Source organism: Mustela erminea, chromosome 1, assembly GCF_009829155.1.
Source record: "Mustela erminea isolate mMusErm1 chromosome 1, mMusErm1.Pri, whole genome shotgun sequence".
Taxonomy (NCBI): Eukaryota; Metazoa; Chordata; class Mammalia; order Carnivora; family Mustelidae; genus Mustela; species Mustela erminea.
The window spans coordinates 194,065,586-194,090,133 of NC_045614.1; the positions used below are offsets into that span (position 1 = coordinate 194,065,586).

At 35.8% G+C, this 24,548-nt stretch overlaps 2 pseudogenes; both read left to right on the top strand.

Annotated features, from left to right (window-relative positions):
* The first annotated feature begins 1,280 nt into the window (after window positions 1-1,280).
* Window positions 1,281-2,305, top strand: LOC116591896 (annotated as a pseudogene).
* Window positions 2,306-7,428: 5,123 nt separating this feature from the next.
* The window catches only part of LOC116591994, a 153,962-nt pseudogene continuing 136,842 nt past the window's right edge, over window positions 7,429-24,548 (top strand).

The following is a 24,548-nucleotide window of genomic DNA, read 5'->3' on the forward strand; positions in this document are numbered from 1 at the left end:
GAATAAAAGATAAATTAACTGATGATTTCAAAGCATAATTTCTAAATAGGGCTCTTTTGTTCATTTCTTACCACTACAACCCTGCTGTTACAACTTTCTGACTCTGAACAAGCACATACACAAATTACGTGAATCACATTTTTTACTGGAACCTGAGAAGATTTTGCTCTATTTAAGGTCTATAATACTTTACATATATAATTACATGATGTGCTCCTTCTCTAGCTTAGTTTTCTAACACTTTACCTCTGGGTAAATTGTAATAGTAAATATTTACAATATCCTGACCAAGATATTAGAGAAATAAAACATCAGAAAATGTTAGACCTGTATCTTAGACTACTCAAACTGCTGTAACAAGATAACTTGGACCAGGAGGCTTAGCAACGGATACTTATTTCTCATAGGTTTAGAGTCTGAGGGTCTCAGATTCAGCTGCCAGCAGATGAAATTCCTGGGGATGGCCCTCTTCCTTGGTTGTGGGTGACCCTACATGGCAATGACAGCTCTGGTGTCATTTCCTCCTTCACAAGGGTACTAATCCCATCATGGAGGGTTCAGGATATGAATTTTAGAAGACATAATTCAGCCCACAGCAGTCTATTTGTAGTATTCACATGAACTTCTTCAAAATCAATTCAGTATTATTGAACAATTTTTAATTGTCATATTTAACAAGGCAAAATCTATTATAAACCTATTTTTCCCCTTTACAAATCATTTTTCAATAAGAAATTTATAATACTAAGAAATCTATCAACACAGATCAAAATATTGGCAAAAATAATACTCTGAAAATATTTGTTATGTTTATTTTATAACAAATGCCCTTTCTTTTAGAAAATATTAAGCACCAGAGAAATTAATTTTGTATATTATAAATTGTTTTTATCCATCCCTAATGATAGTATTGCTAACTTGTAACTACTAATGTAAGACATGCTGCCAATAGTAAAAAAGAGAAATGCCCAAATAGGAATATTATATTATTCAGAATAAGCTAGGCTGAAGTAGTAAATGCACTCTAAATTTTAGCAGCTTAAGAAAATTTGAAGTAAGGAGTGGGTGAAGGGCTAGGGAGGTGTGCACATTTGCATTTTGCCTGTTCAGAAGGGTAACTGCATGGTTGAGGTGACTACGGACTGACCATTTCAATCTGCTTGGTAAATCCACTGTGCTGACTGCAAGACTTGTGTGTTTATAGACACCACTTCCCAGAGTTTTCGATCCAGCTTTCATCAAGGTCTCCTCTCTGTGAAGAATTCCATCACAAAGAATCAATGGCTCTTAACATCCAGCAGGGAATATGCTTAACACCTAGCAACGACCTGGTATCTGGTGTGGAAAAGCTGGCCAAGAACTCAAGGAGGCAGTATTGGAGCCATTGATAGAAAAATACTTAAATTTGATCAGATGAGAAGATGGCTTATTGGTGGATGGCCTGCTTGGTCTTGGAGCATGGTGCTACTATGGCTTAGAAATATATAATCAAATTGGAACCATTGAAAAGGCTATAAATTGGCCTTGGTGTGTTAAGGATAGAAATCATTCTAAGTATACATACTTAGCAGGAAGTACTGATTTTACAGCTTTGTCCACCATGGAGGTGAAGAGAACTCTTCTCATGATCTTCATGATGAGAGATTCTTGGACAACAACCAGTACAACCTTTGCAGCCAAAACTGGAGCTGGAATGTGGGTACAATCACTATCATATGACCAGAGCCCAAGACCCAAAGCAACTTAATTAGTTACCATATTCTAATGTGAAGGGTGTCATAGCGGTTCCTCTCACAAATATTGGTGGAGGAGAGCTCTTCTCATCAGAGTTGCATAGTACACGGTGGGCATCAGAAGAGACCCCTCCACTGTGGCCATGTGCACACTCAGTGGAAAATTTCTGAACATGGGAACATCCCTGAGAGCGGGCCTTGGTCTCATCTTCACATCCTCACTAGGACCTATGCTTTGTCCACCTACCACTGTGGCTGGTTCCACTCTATTCTGTGGCACTTTATGGTGGATTAGCTCTTTTCAGTGTGTTCCTTCTAAATAATAGCAAAAATTAATCAATCATGCAGAAATAATACCAATATATAAAGTTCAAAAATACGATCTCATCAATTCTGCGCTGGGAATCTATATGGATATGCTAAATATATTTTTGTGAGTTGCCAGTATTCTAGCAACTGGAAGCAATAGGAAAAGTGAAGTGACTCAGCTTTTGAATCTTCCAAATAAGCAAATACATTCCCAATTTTCATGTCTAGGTAATTCTAAAATGCTTTATGAATATGAAAACTAAGGTTAGTGTTGTGAGAATTTAACATTTATCTATTTTAAATTTTATTTGGTTAAGCGAAAATTAGCAAGCTTGTGTTTACCTGTATATTTTTGAAATGCAAAATATTAACAAGTAATGTCATAAGTGAAGTAGAGGTTTGGTAAAGGGACCAGAGAGAAGTAAAGGTTACCTGTAGTCCTTCTATGAATACTTAGCATTTGTGTAACTGGTGAGTCAGTATGAAGGATCTCGCTATTTGGAAACAGATCACTGCTGTTCTTGTTTTTTGTTTTTGTTTTTGTTTTTGTTTAAGATTTTATTTATTTATTTGAGAGAGAGAGAGAGATCACAAGTAGGCAGAGCAGCAGGCAGAGAGAGAGAGACACAGAAGCAGGCTCCCTGCTGAGCAGAGAGCCCAATACGGGGCTTGATCCCAGGACCCTGAGATCATGACCTGAGCCAAAGGCAGAGGCTTAAACCACTGAACCACCCAGATGTCCCAGATAGCTGCTGTTTTTATAATCATCTGCAGAACTTATCAAAACCATTGAGCATAAAAGAAAGACAAGAGTGATTCATCCTCCCACTCTTCCTTCTCTGTGCTATCTTTGTAACATAGATGTGGGTCATGTTTGGCTTCTCATTATTTGACACTATTAGGACAGTCCAGAATGTTAATCACACAGAGAATTCCCGATATATATAACACACACATATATAGTGTGTGTGTGTATGTGTGCATGTGTGTATCTGAATGTAAGTTTTACTTTTAAATGTTTTAGAACAAACTATCCTTAAAACTCTTATCAGGACTGAATACTTAAAGCATGAAAAGAGTTGCATTTTTAACTCTACAAACACCATGTTCATAATTACTGATTTTTACAGATTTACTGAAATGTTTAATAGAATACATGCTTGCCTTTCTTATCTCTTCAAGCTTTGAAGGTTTTATCAGTAAGGCCTGTTGGTGGCTTACACTTGAGATTATGAAAGCAGTTTTTCCTCCTAAGACTTAATTTCCTGGGTTCCCTCTCAGACTAAGCACTAAAAAAGGAAGGCAAAGCGGATCTTTCTTCATGAGTTGTATCAATAAAAAATGTAACAGGCAAAATACTTCATTAGAGTTTCCCCTAGCAGAATTTTCCTTCTCTCCTGCATATACCATTAGATTGTGTTCATATTTTCTAATAAAGATACTATATCCAACAAAAGAACTGAGAGTGGAGTATCATTTGTTTATTTATTGCATCATAATCTGTCATGATCGATTTCTGTTTAGAGGGCCCACAGAGGCAAATTAAATAGGGATATGATGTTACCAACTCCTCTCTCCATAGTCCTTTAAATCTTTCATGGTGGCACTAAACTGGGCAGTTCCTCTGGGGTTGTACTGTTGCTTCTGAATTTCTGTTTTTGCTGGGAATGAGGAAGCAGACCAAGGGGCATCCCATGAGGCTTCCTACAATAATGGCCTCTTATTTCACAGGTCAGGAAATGAATTTTCAAGTTCCACTGGTCACAAAACATACACTCAATGGCTAGGGAAGTACTCTCAGAGTAGATACATGGACCATGGGTTTCATCATGAAACTGACTTGGATCACTGTTCCTGGACTCCATAAGCCCCTACCTTATCCAGAAGACCCAAATGGCATTCTGGGTCATCTGGTAACCATGTAACCTCAGATCTTTATCCAAACTCTGCTCACAGTCTAGGTGTTTCTTTTCCCCAGAATTGTTACCTGGGTAAATAAACAGCTACCTAGGAAAAACCTGAATTTCTCTCTCAAACTATGTGTTGATGTTGCAAAGGTATTTCTCAGTAGAATCTGACGTCTTTACAAGCAGTGGGTACTGGGTGTGTGAACTTATATCTGAAAACTGAGTGATGCACTATAATTTTTCCAACACAGGGTCTAACTTCAGACTTTTGCTTGTCAGATAATGTATTTCTGTTTTTGTCACTATTGTTGTTACTATAACCCAGATAGTACTATATTGGGTTAATTGTCCATCATGTACTGTGGGCACCATAATCTATTAGCTATGCCCGGAAATCACTGTGGAACAAAACACCCTGATTGTTTTCCTCTAGCATTCAGAGTCTTTGTCAGCACAGAAAATCTGGGAAAATCTGGATATTCAATACTCTCAATTCTGTGGCCCATTTTCAGTAATTATATCTAATTTGTCTCTGCAAGTTATGTGCTTCAAGCTGGTGTCTAGCCTCAATGATTCCCTTTATTCTCTTGATTCTAGGGAACCCAGTCTCATGGCATCCTCTTGTACTCCTCACACCAACCTACAGACAGTAACTACCACTGAGATCCTCCAAGATGCTGGTATATTTCTTATTGAACATTTCTTATTGTCTCAGTAAAGGGAATGTCCTCTGGGACCTCCCAGGAAACAGTTCTCTGGTTCCGGGGTTCTCTGGTCTGATAGAATAAAACCATTCAGATATTCTCATTTTCCTGAGTTTTCTAGCCCCTTCCTTACTCCTATGTTAAAGCAATCCCAGTATCTCCATTTTATTGCTGTGGATCATTGTTATTTCCAAACTATAAGGAGCCATACCAGAGGTATATCTAAACAGGTTAGACTTACCAAAACATTTAAACATGACCCCATGTCAATAGGTTTTTCCCAACCCAGGCTTATAATTTATCCCTTGAATTCTAATATCCTCAAGATCCTACATACTTTCCTCTGGTTCCTGACAGCATATGTTAGCCAAATCTTGTGATTCTTCTTGTTTGTGAACTGTTCTCTCCCATAGAAAGAATTTTTCTTTTCTTTTTTTTAAGATTTTTTGAAGATTTTATTGATTTATTGATTGATTTCAGAGAGAGACAGCATGCACATGAGTGGGGGGAGAAACATAGGGAGAGAGGGGAGAAAGAGAATCTCCAGCAGACTCTTTGGTGAGCATGGAACCCAACACAGGGCTCAATCCCACAACCCTGAGATCATGACCTGAGCTGAAATCCAGAGTTGGACACTTAACCAACTGAGCCATCCAGTGTCCCAAGAATTTTATGTTCTAGCTCAGGCCAGGTTGAACTCTCATCATAATGTAGGGTGAAGGAAATGGGGATTGGCAAGAGAAGTTATAGTCTACCAAGCATCGTGTTTTAAGTTACTAGTCTTGGTTGAGGTTTTTACAGGTTCTCCAAATAAGAATAGCCTTTTCTCTAGTATGCAGATTCTTTGCTAGTACAGTGAATTTAGGGAAATCTGGACACATTTGCCAGCCCACATTCTCCAACCTAAGTCTCAGGCTTATAGTTCCTTTTATGAAGCTCTTGTCTCTGACACAGGAAACTGTTAAGTCTATACATCCTTTATTGATCTGCTACACTTATAATTAGATGAAGGACCTCATTTCCAGAATAATATTTTTTGAAAATATAGGTGATAATGTCCTCAGAAGCTGCCAATATAGTACCTCTGATTTTGATACTATACCTTGAATTAATCATTACCTAAAATGAACCAGCCATTTTCTTTTCTCAGTGCATTGAAAGCAGTTTACTATAGACAGACAACTCCGTAATCCTTAAAATTTTCATTATCCCTTTTCATTCAAATGCAATAGTTATGGTAAAACCCAATACCTTCTCTTCCTTCATACCTTCATTTACCTTCTTCACAGGAGTGTAATGATTATTTTTATGTGTCAACATGACTGGGTCATGATGCCTAGATATGTGGTCAAACATTCTTCTAGATATTTCTATGAGAGTGTTTTTGGATGAAATTAACATTTAAGTGGATGGACCTTGAATAACGACAGTTGCCCCACATAGTGTCAGTGAGCCCCAACCAATAGAGCAAAAGACTGGCCTCTCAAAAGCAAAAAGAAGTTCCATCAGCAGACAGCCTTTGGACCTGAACTGCAACCCTAGACCTTCCTAGCTCTCTAGACTGAAAACTTTTGGCCTAGCATACTGAGGATCCAAAGTATGTTAGCCTCAGTATGCTAGCCCACCCTGCACGTTTTGAACTGGACCATTTCAGTGATGTCAGAAAGAAGAATAGGAGACCCCTTAGTTCTAGATTCCCACTGCCTCCACCAACAGAAACATTGATTGGTTAGGCAACTATCCATGAATAAGAATATCTTTGTGAAAATTTTCAAACTCAAGGCAAGGTTACAACACACCAGTGTAGTAAAAATAAATCAGAAACCACATTAAAATGGATAAAAGGAATATTTTATCCATATTACCTATTCCTTAAGTCACCATGGCACACCAGCTAGTAACAAATAAAAGGAACAGAACTTCTAGATGTTAGCAGGTGTGTCTCTTGGCACTAGTCCCTTGACCTCCACCAGTGGCTTTATAAGCCTGTGTAACTGCTGCCCCACTAGGTCTTTATCAGTTTTCCCAACCAGAAAATCAAGTTTAAGATCTTGATTTTGATCTTGAGCTCCGCCAACCACCCCACCCAAAGAAAGAAGCTATCTGAAGTCTCTGTACTACTAGAGAGCCCTGCCAGCAGCCCTGCAACTAAGAAGACCGCTCAACTAGCCCTGCCCAATCACAAACCCCTGTTATTGACCTCAAGACCACATAACCCTGCTTATTGGCTCTGTCAACCATGCAGTCCCTAAAGAGCCCGGCCCAACTACAAAAGCTTTACCTTACCCAGGGGCACTGCCTATCAGCCCTCCCAAGGAGCCTCATCAGTAGCCTTGCCCCACTTTGGAACCCCATCAGTACGACTGTGGAACATTGCTTCTGATCCTGCCCAACTGACAAAACCCCACCAATAGCTTCACTACACTGTGGATCTCTGCCAATGGCTTTGCCTAGCTGCAAATCCTCTCTATACAGCCCCTCCTGACTGTGGGGCCCCAGCAGCAGGTGTGCCTGACCATGTAACACTAATGCTTGGTCTCTTCTGACCATGGACTCTGGCAACAGATCCTGCACAACTTTGGAACCCAGCAGCAGGTCCCATTTACCTGCCATGGCCCCCCCATAAGAGATTCCAGGTGACCACAGATACCACAACTAGCTAATCTAGAATCCTACATCAGGTGACTGGTGTATGCCTTTCTCTGCTAAAGCCAGCCTATAAAGACCAGAAATAGTGGCCATATCTTCAAAAGTACAGATATCGATACAAGGATCATGAATAATCAGGGAAACACGACACCACCAAAGGTAAGTAATAAAGCTTCAGTCATTAACCTTAAATGGATGGTGATATATAAACTACTTAACATCAAAAAGAAGCTCTGTGAATTACAAGAGAACATAGATAGACAACTGAATGAAATCAGGAATGCAATACATGAACAAAATGAGGAGATCAACAAATAAATAGAAGCCATAAAAACAAAGAGAAATTCTAGAACTGAAGAATACAGTGATTGAACTGAGAAATTCATTATAGAGCTACAACATCGAACTCAGTCACATAGAAGAAAGAATTAGTAAACTCTAAGTCATTTGAAATTATCTGGTTAGAGGAGCAAAAAGAAAGGATGAAAAAGAATGACAATAGTCTGCAAAATCTATAAGATATCATCAAAAGAAACAGTATATACATTATGGGAGTCCATGGAAGTGGTAGAAGAGGACAGAAAGACTTTTCAAAGAAATAATGGCTAAAACTTCCAAATCTGTAAAGGGAAATGGACAACTAGATTCAAAAAGCCCAAAACTTTTCAAATAGGTTGAGCCCAAAGAGGTCTATGCCAAAATACATTATAATCAAATCATTAAAAAAATCAAAGATAAAGAGAAAATTCTGAAAACAAGAAAAGTGACCCATTACATTCAAGAGAATCCCCATGAGACTATTAGCAGATCTCTCAGGAGAAATCTTGCAGACAAGGAAAGAGTAGGATGATATGTTTAAAGAACTGAAGGAAAAAAAAAAATACCAACCAAGAATACTACACACGGCAAAACTGTCCTTCAGAAATGAAGGAAAGATAAAGATCTTCCCAGATAAACAAAAACTGAGGGAATTTTCCAGCACTAGACCTACCTTCCAAGAAGCAACATTGCCAGCCCACATAATCATATGAGCCAATTCCTCAAAATAAATCTCTATATGCATACCTACATCCTATTTGTTATTTCTTTGGGGAATTCTGATCAATACAGATGAGACTACTTTTATGGTACTACAGGACAGAAGATATCTCCATCCTCTTAAGACCAGAAATAGGATTATTATTAGCTTTTTAACAGCAAATGATCTCACTCTAAAATCCCATCCAAAATGTGTGCTTTTAAAGGCCACTCCCAGAACCAGTTGTATTAGCAGGGGTTCTCCACAAATCACAGTGTGGGACAGAGGTGTGTGCACAAATAATTTATTTGTGAAGTAAGCTCAGGAAGTAGGCATTAAGTACAGGGGTTGTGAAAGAGGAAAGCAGGTAAAGTTGAACAATGAATTTGGCTACTTCAAGCAACTTACTGTTGTTTCTTGCCAGACCATCTGACAAGTCTTATGAAATGAGTCACTAAGGCACTGACTCCCAACCCCTGTTGGCTAAAGAGTGGTCCTATGGGATTAGAATACCCACACATCCATGTTCCATACATGTCAATGCTGGATGGGTTCTATCTCACATCTTCTTTATCCATTCATAGTCACTGGACACATGGGCTGTTTCCACAATTTGGCTGTTGTAGATAATGCTGCTATAAACATAAAGGTTCATGTATTCCTATGAATTAGTATTTTAGTATTTAGTATTAGCATGTATTCCTATGAATCAGTATTCTTTGGGTAAATATCTAGAAATGCAATTGCTGGATTGGAAGGTAGTTCTATTTTTAACTTTCTGAGGAACCACCATACTGCTTTTCAGGGTAGTTGTGCCAGTTTGCATTCCCACCAACAGTGTAAGAGTATTCCCCTTTCTCCACATCCTTGCCAACACCTGTTGTTCTTGTATTGTTGATTTTAGCCATTCAGACAGGTGTGAAGTGATATCTCATTGTAGTTTTGATTTGTATTTCCATGATGATCAGTGATGGAACTAGAGAGAATCATGCTAAGTGAAAGAAGACAGTCAGAGAAAGAAAAATACCATATAATTTCACTCACATACAGAATTTAAGAAACAAACAAGCAGGGACATCTGGGTGGCTCAGAGGGTTAAAGCCTCTGCCTTCAGGTCAGGTCATGATCCCAGGGTCCTGGGATCAAGCCCCACATCAGGCTCTCTGCTCAGGAGGGCACCTGTTTCCCACCCCTCACTCTCTCTGCCTGCCTCTCTGCCTACTTGTGATCTCTGTCTGTCAAATAAGTAAATAAAATCTTTAATAAAAGAAAGAAAGAAAGAAAGAAAGAAAGAAAGAAAGAAAGAAAGAAAGAAAGAAAGAAACAAGCAAAGAGGGGAGAAAAAGAAAGATGGGCAAACCAAGAAACAGACTCTTAACTACAGAGAACAAACTGATGGTTACCAGAGGGGAGGTGGTATACGGAGAGGATTAAATAGGTGATGGGGATTAAGGAGGGCAGTTGTGATGAGCACCAGGTATTCTATGGAAGTATTGAATCATTGACTATATTTTGTATACCTGAAACTAATATTTTGCTGTATGTTAACTGGAATTTAAATATAAAATTAAAAATAAATTTAAAACTTTTTAAGTCAGATGCTTTATAAATGTCAGTTTCTAATCCTAATGCCTAGTTTATATTCATCTTCATACTAAGCTATGCTATTTTTCAGGATAATTAGAGTTAAATTCTTTTCTTTCTTATATTTGTGAAGATGGATGCTTTAATTCTGAAATTACATAATTACAGTTTCCTAATATTTATGTAAACTTAACTTTAATATTTTTACTTCACTTATTTAAAATTCATGTTCATAGAAGTTTTCTTTGTAGCTGCTATAATATTGACTCATTTTTATATATTTTATATTGACTCATAATTCCATTCTCTGATTATCCTCATCATGTTTAGTAGCAACATATTAGAATTTTGATCTTACTCCCATAATATCTAAAAGGCATCTACTTTAGAATTTTATTTTATAAATATTTTCAATACTCAAAGAACAGCACTGAAACCTCGACAAAGATTCCACTATCCCAGTGGGAATAAATTTCTACTTTACAAGCTAGAGCTATCTGAATCAAAGTAATTTTCTATGTATGTCCCTTCATAAGTAAATACATTATTTTTACATTACTCTACCAATATTAGAGAAAATACTTGAACTCTGCTGCCTTAACATTACTCTAGGCCTGAAACAAGAGAAAATATAGGCAGCTCTGTTTAAATCTTCTTCAAAGAAGTTTGGATCAGGTCTCACACTGTGTCTGAAAGTAGATATTTATAAATTGCTTTGAATTATATGACACCTTTCTTCTCCCAAGGAGCTTATTCTGATAGTATTTATTCTGTGGCATTTCAAATAATTGATTTGTTTCGGTGTGCATGTCCAGAGGCCCCAAGGACATGGCCATGTTTTTCACAGACCTAATAAGTAAAATTAACTTGGGGCAAAAACCAATGAAGGCACGCTAATGCAATCTAGTGGGAGGAACAAAGACTCAGCATGTTATATGTCATTCATCTTAGGGACTGTTTTTCTGTGTGCTGCAAAAATATAGAAGATATATAAGTTATTGAATTTTCTATTTCTATTCCTGGCCCTATGCTGACTCAGTAAATGACCATGGGCAAAAAGTCACTAAACTTTTTGCAGCTGCAACATATTTATTTAATAGAAATTATGTTATTGGCCAGTTGTGTTTTAACAGCATTACCTGCCAGACATTACAGTGATGAATGAGATTATATTGTATATTACTTTAAATTCTTTAGATGGTGAGAAGTAGCAAATCATAGCTCATATCTCTTAGAGGACAAAAGAGACTGCCTGCTGCTGTTCCACTGGGCCCACCTTAATGTTACTTGACCCATGAAAATTCCTTGGATTCTGTAATAAGCCTTTGCCTCAAGAGAACTTTATAATATCATCCAAGTTGAAGCACCAATGATCAAAGATCTAATAGAAACTGGAACAGAAAATGGTGCTAAAACTTCCAGTTTTTAATAAATACATGTTGTAAGATATTAACACTGTTCCCTGAATTTATTATGTAACTATTTTCTATTCTCTTCCATGATACAACTCTAATATATAGTCCTATTGGTTAAATTAGACTTGTATGAAACACTGTAATCTTAAAAAAAAAAAAAAGCACTTTTTAGAAACCACCATTTATGTTTTCACTCTAAATCTAAAGTCCATTTTTACCCTCAACAAAGTATTTGCTTTCTTTCATTTTAAACACATGTCAAAAGTTCATACACCTCCTAGAAGTATATTTCTTAGCATTATTTTATGTCCAATCTATAAATGTCAGAATTAGAGAACAAGAGTAAAGGAGTATAACATGCATATGAACATTTATTTTGTGTAAGTTAATGGTGCCTCAATTCACTTGAAATGAAACTCAGCTAATATATTAACATAAAATGTTATCTATTATTCTTGGTAAAATCATAACATGCAAAAAAACAGAATTTAATAAAGTCCTTTCTTTAAGTTTTTTTAATTAAATTTATTTATTTTCAGCATAACAGTATTCATTATTTTTTCACCACACCCAGTGCTCCATGCAATCTGTGCCCTCTATAATACCCACCACCTGGTACCCCAACCTCCCACCCACCCCCTGCCACTTCAAACCCCTCAGATTGTTTTTCAGAGTCCATGGTCTCTCATGATTCACCTCCCCTTCCAATTTCCCTCAACTCCCTTCTCCTCTCTAACTCCCCATGTCCTCCATGCTACTTGTTATGCTCCACAAATAAGTGAAACCATATGATAATTGACTCTCTCTGCTTGACTTATTTCACTCAGCATAATCTCTTCCAGTCCCATCCATGTTGCTACAAAAGTTGGGTATTCATCCTTTCTGATGGAGGCATAATACTCCATAGTGTATAGGGACCACATCTTCCTTATCCATTCGTCCGTTGAAGGGCATCTTGGTTCTTTCCAGAGTTTGGCGACCGTGGCCATTGCTGCTATAAACATTGGGGTATAGATGGCCCTTCTTTTCACGACATCTGTATCTTTGGGGTAAATACCCAGGAGTGCAATGGCAGGGTCATAGGGAAGTTCTATTTTTAATTTCTTGAGGAATCTCCACACTGTTCTCCAAAGAGGCTGCACCAACCTGCATTCCTACCAACAGTGTAAGAGGGTTCCCCTTTCTCCACATCCCCTCCAACTCATGTTGTTTCCTGTCTTGTTAATTTTGGCCATTCTAACTGGTGTAAGGTGATATCTCAATGTGGTTTTAATTTGAATCTCCCTGATGGCTAGTGATGGTGAACATTTTTTCATGTGTCTGATAGCCATTTGTATGTCTTCATTGGAGAAGTCTCTGTTCATATCTTCTGCCCATTTTTTGATATGATTATCTGTTTTGTGTGTGTTGGGTTTGAGGAGTTCATTATAGATCCTGGATATCAACCTTTTGTCTGTACTGTCATTTTCAAATATCTTCTCCCATTGCGTGGGTTGCCTCTGTTTTTTTGACTGTTTCCTTTCCTGTGCAGAAGCTTTTGATTTTGACAAGATTGAAGCAGTGATCAAAAACCTCCCAAAAAACAAGAGCCCAGGACCTGACAGATTCCCTGGGGAATTCTACCAAACTTTCAAAAAAGAAATAATACCTATTCTCCTGAAGCTGTTTCAAAAAATTGAAGCAGAAGGAAAACTTCCAGACTCTTTCAATGAAGCCAGCATTACCCTGATCCCCAAACCAGGCAAAGACCCTACCAAAAAGGAGAATTTCAGACCAATATCACTGATGAATATGGATGCTAAGAGGTCTGCAGAGTGCTCCCTTTGAGCCTTCATCATGAGCATAAGCATACAGAGTGGAAAGCTTCCTAAAATATGGGGCACTGAGCAGAGTCCTTGGAAGGATATTCCTTTAAGCTACACTGAGAAAAGATCAACTCGTTTTGAAGCACCTTAATGCTTCCAGAATAAAATCCAAAAATATTAAAAGAAATGCAAAAACTGTAGCACACCACATATAAAACTCACTATGTGATATCCAATTAAAAAAAAAAACCCAAGTAGCAAAATAGCACAGAAAAAATCAATCAGATGCAGAAATGATACACATTAAAAAGTAGACAAGATGTTAAAACAGTCACTGTAAATATGCTCTATATATCCAGAAAAGTAGATAAAAGTGGGCATAATAAGGAAAGACATGGAAAAAAAATTTTTTAATTAAAAACTAATAAAATATCTAAAGATGAAAAATACAACAAAATACACATTTTTTTGAAAACTTACCAAAATATTTTGGGTCATAAAACAAGTCTCAATGAATAGAAAAGATTTCAAAACATAAAAACTATGACATCTGATGATAATTAGATTAGAAATCAGTAACAGAAAAATATATGGAAAATCTAGAATTTTTTTTAAAACAAAACAACATGCTTGTAAATAATCGAGAAGAAATCAAAAAGGAAATTAAGATGTATATGAACTAAATAAAAATGAAAACACAACATGTCAAAGTTTGTGAAAAGCAAGTTAAACATTCATAAAGGGACAATTAAAGCTTTACGTGCTTATGTAAGAAAAACAGAAGGGTCTGAAATCAATATACTAAGCTTCTACAACAAGAAATTAGAGAAAGAAGCACAAATAATATTCAAAGCAAGCAGAAGAAAGTAAATTAAGAGCATATATCAGTGAAAGAATAAAGTTATATGTACATATGTGTATATAGAGACAGAGACAGAGAGACAGGGAAGAGAATGAGACAGAGAAAAAGAAACAAAGAAAATCAATTAAAGCAAAAGCAGGTTATTTGAGAATATAAATAGAATTGATAAACTTTGGCCAGAAAAAGGAAAGAAGAAACATATTACCAATATCATAAATAGGAAAAAGAGACTCACTACAGACGCTATAGACATTAAAATAATAATAAAGGAATATTATGAAAAACTATAATTATTTCAATAACTTAGATGAAATGAACAAAATTCCTTTAAAGAAAAAAACTACCAAAGCTCATTCAAGAAGAAATAGACAAACAGAATAGCCCTATATCTATTTTATTTGGGGTTTTCTTATTTTTTTTATTATTATTTTTTTTTTTTAGAAAGAGTGTGCATGCACGCACAAGTGGGGGAGCAGGCAGAGGGAGAGAGAGAATCCCAAGCAGGCTCCAAGCCCAGCGCAGAGCCTCAGGTGGGACCCAATCTAATGATCCCGATCCTGAGCTGAAATAAGAGTCAGATGCTTAACAGACTGAGCCACCCCGGTGTCCCTTTTCTATTTTAAAAACTGAATTTGTACTTAACAATTTTCATAATAAGTAAACTCCAGGCAAAGTAAGACTTCACTGGTAAATTCTACCAAATATTTAAGGAAAAATAACACCAACTGATGTTTCAGCTCATTCTGAGGCCAGTGTTACTCTGATAACAAGAGCCCAAAAAAATCAAAACAAAACTACATATTAATGACCCTCATGAACACAGATGAAAAATTCTTAATCTCATTTTATAAAATGGCATTCAAATATATATAAAGGATTATACATCATGGTTAAGTGGGATTTATCTCAGAAACGAAAGTTTTATTTAACATTTGAAGATCAAACAATATAACTCACCATAAGACAGAATTAAATAAAAGTATCATATGGTATTCTCAATAGAGCAAAAAAAAAAGCATTTGATAAAATTCAATATCCATTTATGATTGTAAAACTTAGTAAACTAGAAATAGAAATTGTGGTAGATTGAATAATTGTTTCCTAATCACTGGAACCTGTCAATGTTATTATATATGACAAGAGGACTTTGCAGGTATGAGTAGGTCAATGATCTTGAAATGAGATTATCTTGAATTACCCACATGAGCCCTAAATGCAACCATGAATGCCAAAATAAGGAGGAAGCAATTTGGAGATTCTAGTGCAGAAGAAAGGAGGTTTTTGTGATGATCTCAGAATCTAAAGAATCTATGTCATGGGTTTTAGAAATGGAGGAAACAGCCATAAGCCAAAGAATGCAAGGAATGGAACTCTAGAAGCTAGAAAAGGCAAGGAAATTGATTCTCCTCTAGAGCTTCTGGACGTGGATAATACCTTGGTTCTGGCCCAGTGTAACTGATTTCAGACTTCTGGCCCTCATAACTGTTAGAAAATAAATTTGTGTTGCATAAGCCGCCAAGTTTGTAAATAATACGTTATAGGAGTCTTAATAAACTAATACAGAAAAGACCTTCCTCAACTAAATAAAAGGCATCTAAGAAAAATCAACAACTGGGGTTCCTGGGTGGCTCAGTTGGTTAAATGTCTGCCTTCAGCTCTGATTATGATCCCAGGGTCCTAGGATGGAGCCCCACCTATGGCTCCCTGCTCAGTGGGGAGACTGCTTCTCCTTCTCCCTCTGCCCCCCAGTTTGTGTTCTCTGTCACTCTCCATTTCAAATAAATAAAATCTTTTTTAAAAAAATGAAAATCAATAATGAAAGACTAAATACTTTTCCCTTAAGACTTGAAACAAAACAAGGTTGTTCACTCTTACCATTTCAATGCAACACTATACTATAGGCACTAAATACAGGTTTCAAAAAAGGAAGAAAAAAGGTAAAAACTATGATAGAAAAAGAACTAACACTCTTTACAAAAGTCAAGTAGGTTTAGATAGAAAATCTTAGATATTTTTTAAAAGCTACTATAATTAATACGTAAGTATAGCAAAATCACAAATCAACCTCAATATATAAAAATTAAAATCTGTAACAAAAAATCCCAGAAAATGAAATGGGAAAAATACCATTTACAAGAGTATCAAAAATACTAAATGATTCAAAATAAGTTTGACAAAGATGTAGACTATTTGTACACTAAAATCTATAGAATATTTATAGAACTAAAGACTTACAAAAGTGGAGAGATAGAGCATGCTCAGAAATCAGAAGATTAAATGTAAAGTGCAAATTCTTCCTAGACTGACCTGTTTAAAAAAAAAAAAAAAAATATATATATATATATATATATTTTTTTTTTTTTTCTTAGCTGGAGGGCAGCACAAAAGCAAATTGAAAGCTGGATTTGACCTATAGGCGATAGCATAGTTCCCAAACTCTTGCTATAGAGTCAGTGAATCCCAGTGAAAATCTCAGCATGCTTTATTATGGAAGTTTATATGGAAATACAAAAGTCCCAACATGGCTAAATTTGAAATAGAAGAACAAAGTTGAAAGACTTATACAACCCTATTTGAAGACTTATTTTCAAACTCTAATAATCAAGTTAGTATGTGTAGTATAAAGCTAGATATATAGATCCTTGGAACTATAAAGGAAGTCCTCAGAAAGACCCATGCATATATGTTCAACTGATTTCAACAAAGATGCCAAGGCAGTTCCACAGAGATAGGATAATCTTTTAACAAATAGTGCTGTACAATTTGTATATACATTTGGAGTAAGAAAAAAAAAAAGCAAGAGCTCTTAGCTTGGGAAAAAAATTAAGAGTAAATCTTGTGTTAGGCAAAGATTCCTAAGTAAAACATAAAAATCATGAACTATTAAAAATCAACAAAATACTGAATTTCATCAAAATGTAGAACCTATGTTCTTTGTTTAAGACACTGTTAAGGAAATGGAAGGACAAGCCACAACCGGAGAAAATGCATTTGCAAAGCATATACCTGGGAAAGAAATTTCATCTGGAACAAGAATAGGAAAATAAGGCCCACTGGCTAAGTGTGACTTGCCATTTGTTTTTGCGATAAAGTGTTATTGAGACACAGCCATATTCATCCATTTAGGTCTTATATGTTGTTTTCATGATAAAGACCTGAGTTGAAATTGTTGCAACAAAAGTCACATGGCCCATAAAGACTAATATATTCACTCTCTGGACCTTTAAAGAAAATGTTTGTCAATCCCTGATCTAGAAAATATATATATGTGTGTGTGTATATATATATATATACACACACACACATACTAGTGTGGCATACCAAGACAAACTTCCAGTTTTCAAAAATGAGAAAACATTTGAACAGGATCTTCACAAGTGAACATATATGAATGGCAAATAAACATGAAAACCTGCTCAACATCCTTAGTGATTAGAGAAATTCAAATTAAAACCATGATGAGATACCATTATATAACCACTAAAGTGGCTAAAATTAAAGGTCATTAATACCAACTAAGCAAGTGGGGAATCCTCAAGCATTGCTGGTGGGAATGTAGGATGATACTATCATCTCTGATAATTTGGTAATTTCTTAGAAAGCTAAACATAAACATGCTATACAACTCAGTCATTCTTCTTCTAAAGAAATAAAATAAGTCCATTCAAAGACATATCTGTGAATACCCATAACAGTTTAAAGTTATAGCCCCAAACCAGAAATAACACAAATGTCTATCAGCAGCTGGATGGATAAACATATTGTGGGATATGCATTCAATGGAATACCACTCAGCAATAAAAAGTACATGCAAATCAATTATGAGACAAAAACCCAATTTTCAAAAATGGAAAAATGGATGAATTTCATATTTATGCTGAGTGAAACTAGATAATAAAAAGTACATGTTATATTGTATATTTTTTATATAAAATTCTGGTAAATGGAAAATCTAAAATAATGGAAAGCAGATTAATGGGTATGTGGGATGCAGAGAGGGGAAATCAAGGAAAGGTTACATGGGTGCATGAAGAACTTTTGAGCGATAGAAATATTCTTTATCATGCCTGCTGTAACGGTTTCATGATTATACACCATATGTTGAAACTCATCAAATTTTACACTTAAAAATGCCACTTTGTTATACATCAATTTCAGCTCAATAAAGGCATACAAAAATGGAAACTTTTCTGGTATAGTATTTCCATAGCCACAATTTCTCCATAGACATGATTTTTGGAGTGTTACTTGTAAGGGGAAAAAAAATTATAGTGACATTCGGTGTACCTACTCAAATTATCGTCTGAGAAGCAGCAGCGTTGGCATTGACTGAGAGCTTGTCAGAAACACTGAATTGTTTCCCTAGCCCAGCCATCACCCCAGAGACTGATCAGAATATGCATTTTGAAAAAGTCTCCAGGTGACTTACATGCACAGTAAAGTTGAAGAAACACCATACAAGAGACAGCAGTTTTGGTTCACTTGAAAAGTAAAAATCAATACAAGTGGTCCTCATTAGAGATGTTATTTAAAAGATGCCTATATCATGATGCTGTGGGTATTACTAGATAATTCTAAAACCCCCTCTGATTCTTCTCCCACAGTCACATGTCATTGCCTATTTTCTCCTGGGGCTGCCACTACTTTTCACACATGTATTTTCTTCTAGTATCCCCCTCTTTGTATTTTCCCCATACATAAGCATAAATCTCTTTTTTTTTTTTTTGAGTTAGCTGCATGCCCAGTGTGAAGCCCAATACAGGGCTTGAACTCACAACCTTGAGATCAAGACCTGGGCTGAGATCAAGAGTTGGATGTTTAACCAACTGAACCACCTAGGTGCCGCATAAATGTTCATATTATTTTAGGGAATGTTAAGTGTTTGTAATGTCTTTAAAATTATAGGGGCGCCTGGGTGGCTCAGTGGGTTAAAGCCTCTGCCTTCGGCTCGGGTCATGATCCCAGGGTCCTGGGATCGAGCCCCACGTTGGGCTCTCTGCTCTGCAGAGAGCCTGCTTCCCTTCCTCTCTCTCTGCCTGCCTCTCTACCTACTTGTGATCTCTCTCTGTCGAATAAATAAATAAAATCTTTAAAATAAATAAAATAAAATTATGTTGGGCTCCCTTGCCTGCATTCCTATCCAAGACTCTTGTGCATTCTGGTAAAGTGGGACAAAGCATGGTTTCAGGGAGTTAAGTCTCCTGCCTTGAGTCAAAAATCTCTGAAATGAATTCCAGAAATTGACAGAATAAACAAAGAGAAAAACTTAACCATGTAAACAACTGGCCATTTCATTCACATATATATATATTAATTTAATTCATATATATATATATATATATATATATATATATATATATATATACACACACACAACTCAAAGAGATGAGATAGAAATAAAGATCTGAGGGCGCCCGGGTGGCTCAGTCGGTTAAGCACCTGCCTTCAGCTCCGGTCATGATGCTGGAGTCCCGGAATCAAGTCCCATGTCAAGCTCCCAGCTCCACTGGGAGTCTGCTTCTCCCTCTGACCTTCTCCCCTCTCATGCTCTCTCTCATTCTCTCTCTCTCTCTCTCAAATAAATAAGAAGAAAAAATCTAAAAAAAAAAAAAAAGAAAAAGATTTGAAAAGAAACTCAGTATAAAGCAAGTGTACTGAGGAAAGAACACACACTAAGGAAAATAGCATCTCACTTTATGCAACTTTTTAAAGATTTGTGTCCTTTCACATCTATTATTTCATTTAATCTTTTGCATAAAACTATGCTATAAGAAGTCAAGTGTTATTATCACCATTTTCCAAGCAGTTATATTATTTATCCAGCCTCACTCAGCTGGAGGTTTAAAGCATGTTGTTTCAACCTCCAGCTTACCAGCCCATATTGCATGTATGAAATATCCTTGCAAGAGACACTAAAGATCTCTTTCAAGTTTCACATATAAGCGGTTCAGTTAAAGACTAAAACAAACACTCTGGGGCATTTGCTCTCATGATGAGCCAAAATCTGAAAGAGTTTGATATTAAAATCAAAATTGCCTTTGAGTTACAAAAGCACATAAACACAACTTTATCTCCAAAACTCTGGACTGTCTTTTCACCTAAAATGAAATAACAGGCATTTTGTTTAAAAAAAAAAAGAAAAAAAAAAAACTTCTGGCTAAGATTTTTTTTTTTTTAATCTGGAGAGGTTTTTTTCCATCAAGTAGTTAATTCTAGTGAGTTCCAGATGTCATATTTCAAGAGGCACTGTTCTCAGACTTCCTTCTACTAACCAAAGAAATCTCCCTTCTTTAGGTAAATTTACTATATTTCTACTACCTTTTATTCTGGAATCAACCATCTACTATATCTTTTTTTTTCCTTTTCTTTTTTTAAATGATAGTTCTCCATGGTTTTTTATTAAAGGGCTTGACAGATATAGCTAAAAATGACACCTAGAAAAGAACATTTCTGCTCCTGGGAGTCATCAGATTTCAAACTTAAACTTGGAAAAGTATCTGAAGCAAGCCAAAATGAGCACAGAGCAAGCACAGAGACCAATGTTCCTTTTTCTTCTTTTTTATTTTGAGGGAAGGACATTATTTTGTTTTGTTTTGTTTTGTTTTACATTTGGTCAGCTGGCACACTGCTCAGTTAATTTGAGATTTTTCCCCCTTTCTCATTTCAGTTACTTTAGATGTGTCCTACATTAGCTTTTCTTTAAGTCTTGAAGGGAGTTGGCCTCCATTCCCCAATTAGAACAATAGTTTCTCTCGGTTGACAGTGCCAGCTACATATATTATCTGTCCTGTTCCCAGCAGGAACATTCCAATGACGGCTTAGAAAAATTAGTCACATGGATTTTTAGATTGGGGAGGGGGTGGCTGGCTTCGGTTATCATCTTTGTGAGAAAATTGAACTGTTTCTCTCTTTCACGTCTCCCATTTACCTATTTCAGACTTTCATAGATGCTACACTTTTTCCTCATGACAGTCAAGAATGAACCCATCTTTGGAATCCTCCAAGAACTGGAGGCACATTTAGCCTGTTAATGCTTCTTTCTTGGCCCAATTCCACTTGGGCTAATTACATTCTGTTCAAAGGAAAAAAAAAAAAAACTCTTTGAATTTTCATTTGGAGATGAAAAAGATTGTTTTTCAACCTCCTCTTCTGAGCTTTAAAACTCTACCCTCAAAAGCCCAGCATGGATCTATCCAAAGTTCCCTAAGGACAATTCCCAGAGTGTGGGAGAATCAAAAAAAACACAGCCATTCCCAGAGGATAAAGTGGCCATCCTCGCACCCAGCCTTCAGAGAAAAATATATGATTATCTGGCTGCAGAGGGTTGCCCTTTGCTTTAAAAGACATACTTCTTTACCAAGGGATAGTGATGACATACTTGAGGATCCACACCAAATACCATCTAAGAGAGACAGGAATTCCCTGGAAACACATTGTCTGGTTCTTTTTTGAAAATGAAAAGCACTGCAAAGCAATCCAAAAAGCCAAATTCCTACAGTTCAAACCTCTTCTCTGATGTTACATGTTGCATGGTCCAAATATGTGTAGCATGCTATAGACATTCATTGAAACATAATATATCTCTTACCATGATGTCTCTTTTTTGCTACAATCTTTATAACAAGGGCTCTTCACTTTTATTTCAATTGAATGAATCAATGTGACATTTGCCCTTGGTATTTTAGCTTTATTTCAGAAATTTCTAAAACACTTGTCTCTGCAAGATTTCCTTGAAGTTAAGGCACAGGAAATTGCTCTAAGCTCTGCTGACTCAACATTTACCCATTTTTCTTCTGATGAAATATTTGTTTGCTTTAAAACTAAATGATGTAATGCACCTAAAACAATATAGAATTATACTAATTATGGTCTAAGTTGACAGATTTAGATGGAATCATACTTTATGTCTGTTCTTGTAGTATATATAGTCATTATCTATCAAGTATTCACACGTAGTTTGGGAATTTTCACACCAGTTGTCAAAACTCCAAACCAACAACTTAAAAAAAAAAAAAAAAGGAAACTTCAAAAGACTTACATGTTTAGTTTAGTTTATACAGTACCATCAAGAATGGATCATGAACAAATTCATTTTGCTAGGATGACTAGAAAGTTCCCATAATTAGGCACTGAGAAAGGGAAAGAGGGTACATCTTTTTTTTTTTTAATTAAGTTTTTTTACTTTAATTCCAACATAGTTAACATTCAGTGACATACTAGTTTCAGGTATACAATATAGTGATTCAACAGTCCTATACTTTATACAGTGCTCATCATGGCAGAGGTACATCTTAATTTTAAGATTCATAGGTGGGCTAAAAATAGGTTCGTGGGAGGTTTACTGTTGGTGTCACTACTTTTACATTTTCGATTACAAGTTTTGTGTAAATGTAAACTCATGTTTGCTTTTGTCTCATAAGTAGACTTAGATAGGAATGAATCACAATAGTAGATTTTCTTATAAATGTCTATAGTATATATCTTCCCCAGAGATCAATGATGATAAGAAATTAGGGAATATAATTTTAAGTGACGAGAAAGAAGGGAGACACTGAGAAACCTCCCAATTTTCAGTTAACAATAAATTTTCTTATATCAAAAAAATCACAAGTTGCAAAAAAAAAAAAAAAAAAAGTCTTACTAAGCTCAGTGAGAGGGTATAAAAGTAGTAGATGAAGGGCACCTGGATGGCTCAGTGAGTTAAACCTCTGCCTTTGGCTCAGGTCATGATCTCAGGGTCCTGGGATCGAACCCTGCATCAGGCTCTCTGTTCAGCAGGGAACCTGCTTTCCCCTCTCTCTCTGCTTACTTGTGATCTCTCCCTCTCTGTCAAATTAATAAATAAAATCTTTTTTAAAAAGGTGGTAGATGAGCTTCTATTTTGAAAGATGAAAGATAATCTATTTGTGATTATCATAAATCACAAATCATATAGACTGCTCCTAAAAGATAACCTAATAAGAAAGATTATTTTTTTTAAGTTGTTTTGCTTGTGTAACAACATAAGTCCTTGACTTTGGCAGCTCTGGAATCTATACTTCAGGAAAAAAAGGGCCAAGTTAAGTGTGTTCATAGAAAGGCATTCACAATGAACAAATGATGAACTTACTTCTCTTTAAGGATAGAAAATTTAGATAACTCTATCTGAAAATGTAAAATTCATTTTTAAAAGCTAGCTGAAATAAAAACAATACTAAGGAATGCAGAAAGCCTTAAAATACTAGACTTAAATGTCACTTGATATTTAAAGGGAGCAAGATTAATAAAAGTTTAAAAAAAAGGAAGAAATATTTTTCAAAGTGTGTAGTAAATCTCTGATATTCATGACTCCAAGAAGTAGAAAATATCCTGTGCTCTGGATGAATAAGGATTATAACCTTAAAGATAACTGCGAGCAATAAAGGTTGGTAAAATGGATTTATAAAATTTAGTTGTAATACTGAGCCTTTTATATCTATATTACATAGATCAGTTACCATTCTTAGTTTAAATATTTTAGTTTTATTACAAAAAGGAAAATTTGACCTATGATACCATTCTTAGCTTAAATATTTTAGTTTTATTACAAAAAAGAAAATTTGACCTAAGATGGCTTAAATTTTTGTAGGACTCTAGTGCTGATTCTATCAAAATTCTGATAATGGAAGCACAGAAGAATGACAGATGAAGGACTATAGAGAAATGCAGCATCCTTAAGAACAGAAATCCCAAAATGTTGTAGACTCCACTGAATCTCCACTGCTCTCTCTTCACCACTAGTGCTTACAGCACTTTTTGAACATGAAAGAATCCCAGATCCTTCACAGATATACTTTCTTTTACTATCCAAATTATAAAATCTCAAGGACTCTTTCAGTTGTCCTAGCCTACATTTTTAAGTTTCTAAGAACACATAAAGTGATAGCCAGACTTCTCTCCCTAATATAAATTGCTAACCTCCGAGGGACCAGAGTCCATATAAATTGGTTCTTAACATTTTCTGTCACTTTCTCTCAGAATCTCACAAAAATAACAAAACGAGTGTCTAATAAGACTAAAGATATATAGGCTTTTTAGTGATTTTCTTAGTTACTTTGATAAAAGATAAATCTTTTCTTCTTCTCATACTGGAAAATGTGACACAAAGAACTAATTTCCACTTCAACATGTAATGACAGTGGAAGAAGTTGCCCGTTATTTGTTGATCTTCTCAGCAACTTAGGACTCTTTAAAATGATGTAATTTTGATGGCAGCAACAACCCAAGGAGACAAAAGAAAATGTTATAATGCCAGTGACCTCTGCTGCTAGGTGGAAAATTTAGGATTTAAAATGCCAAAACGTTTTAACAATGTTATAATCACCCTATTCTTAACTTCACTTACTTGCTCAATTTGAGCTATATCATTTAGCTGATTCCACACAACAGCAAATGGAAATTTAAACAGTGCCATTTGGAACACACCAAACTATTTTTCATGAGTGACGTAATTATCCCAAATTCTAATTGTACAGCAAAGGATATACTTGCATGAACGTTGGCTTGAATGTTTTGGCTTCAATTTCAACTTTTGTAATAGCTGC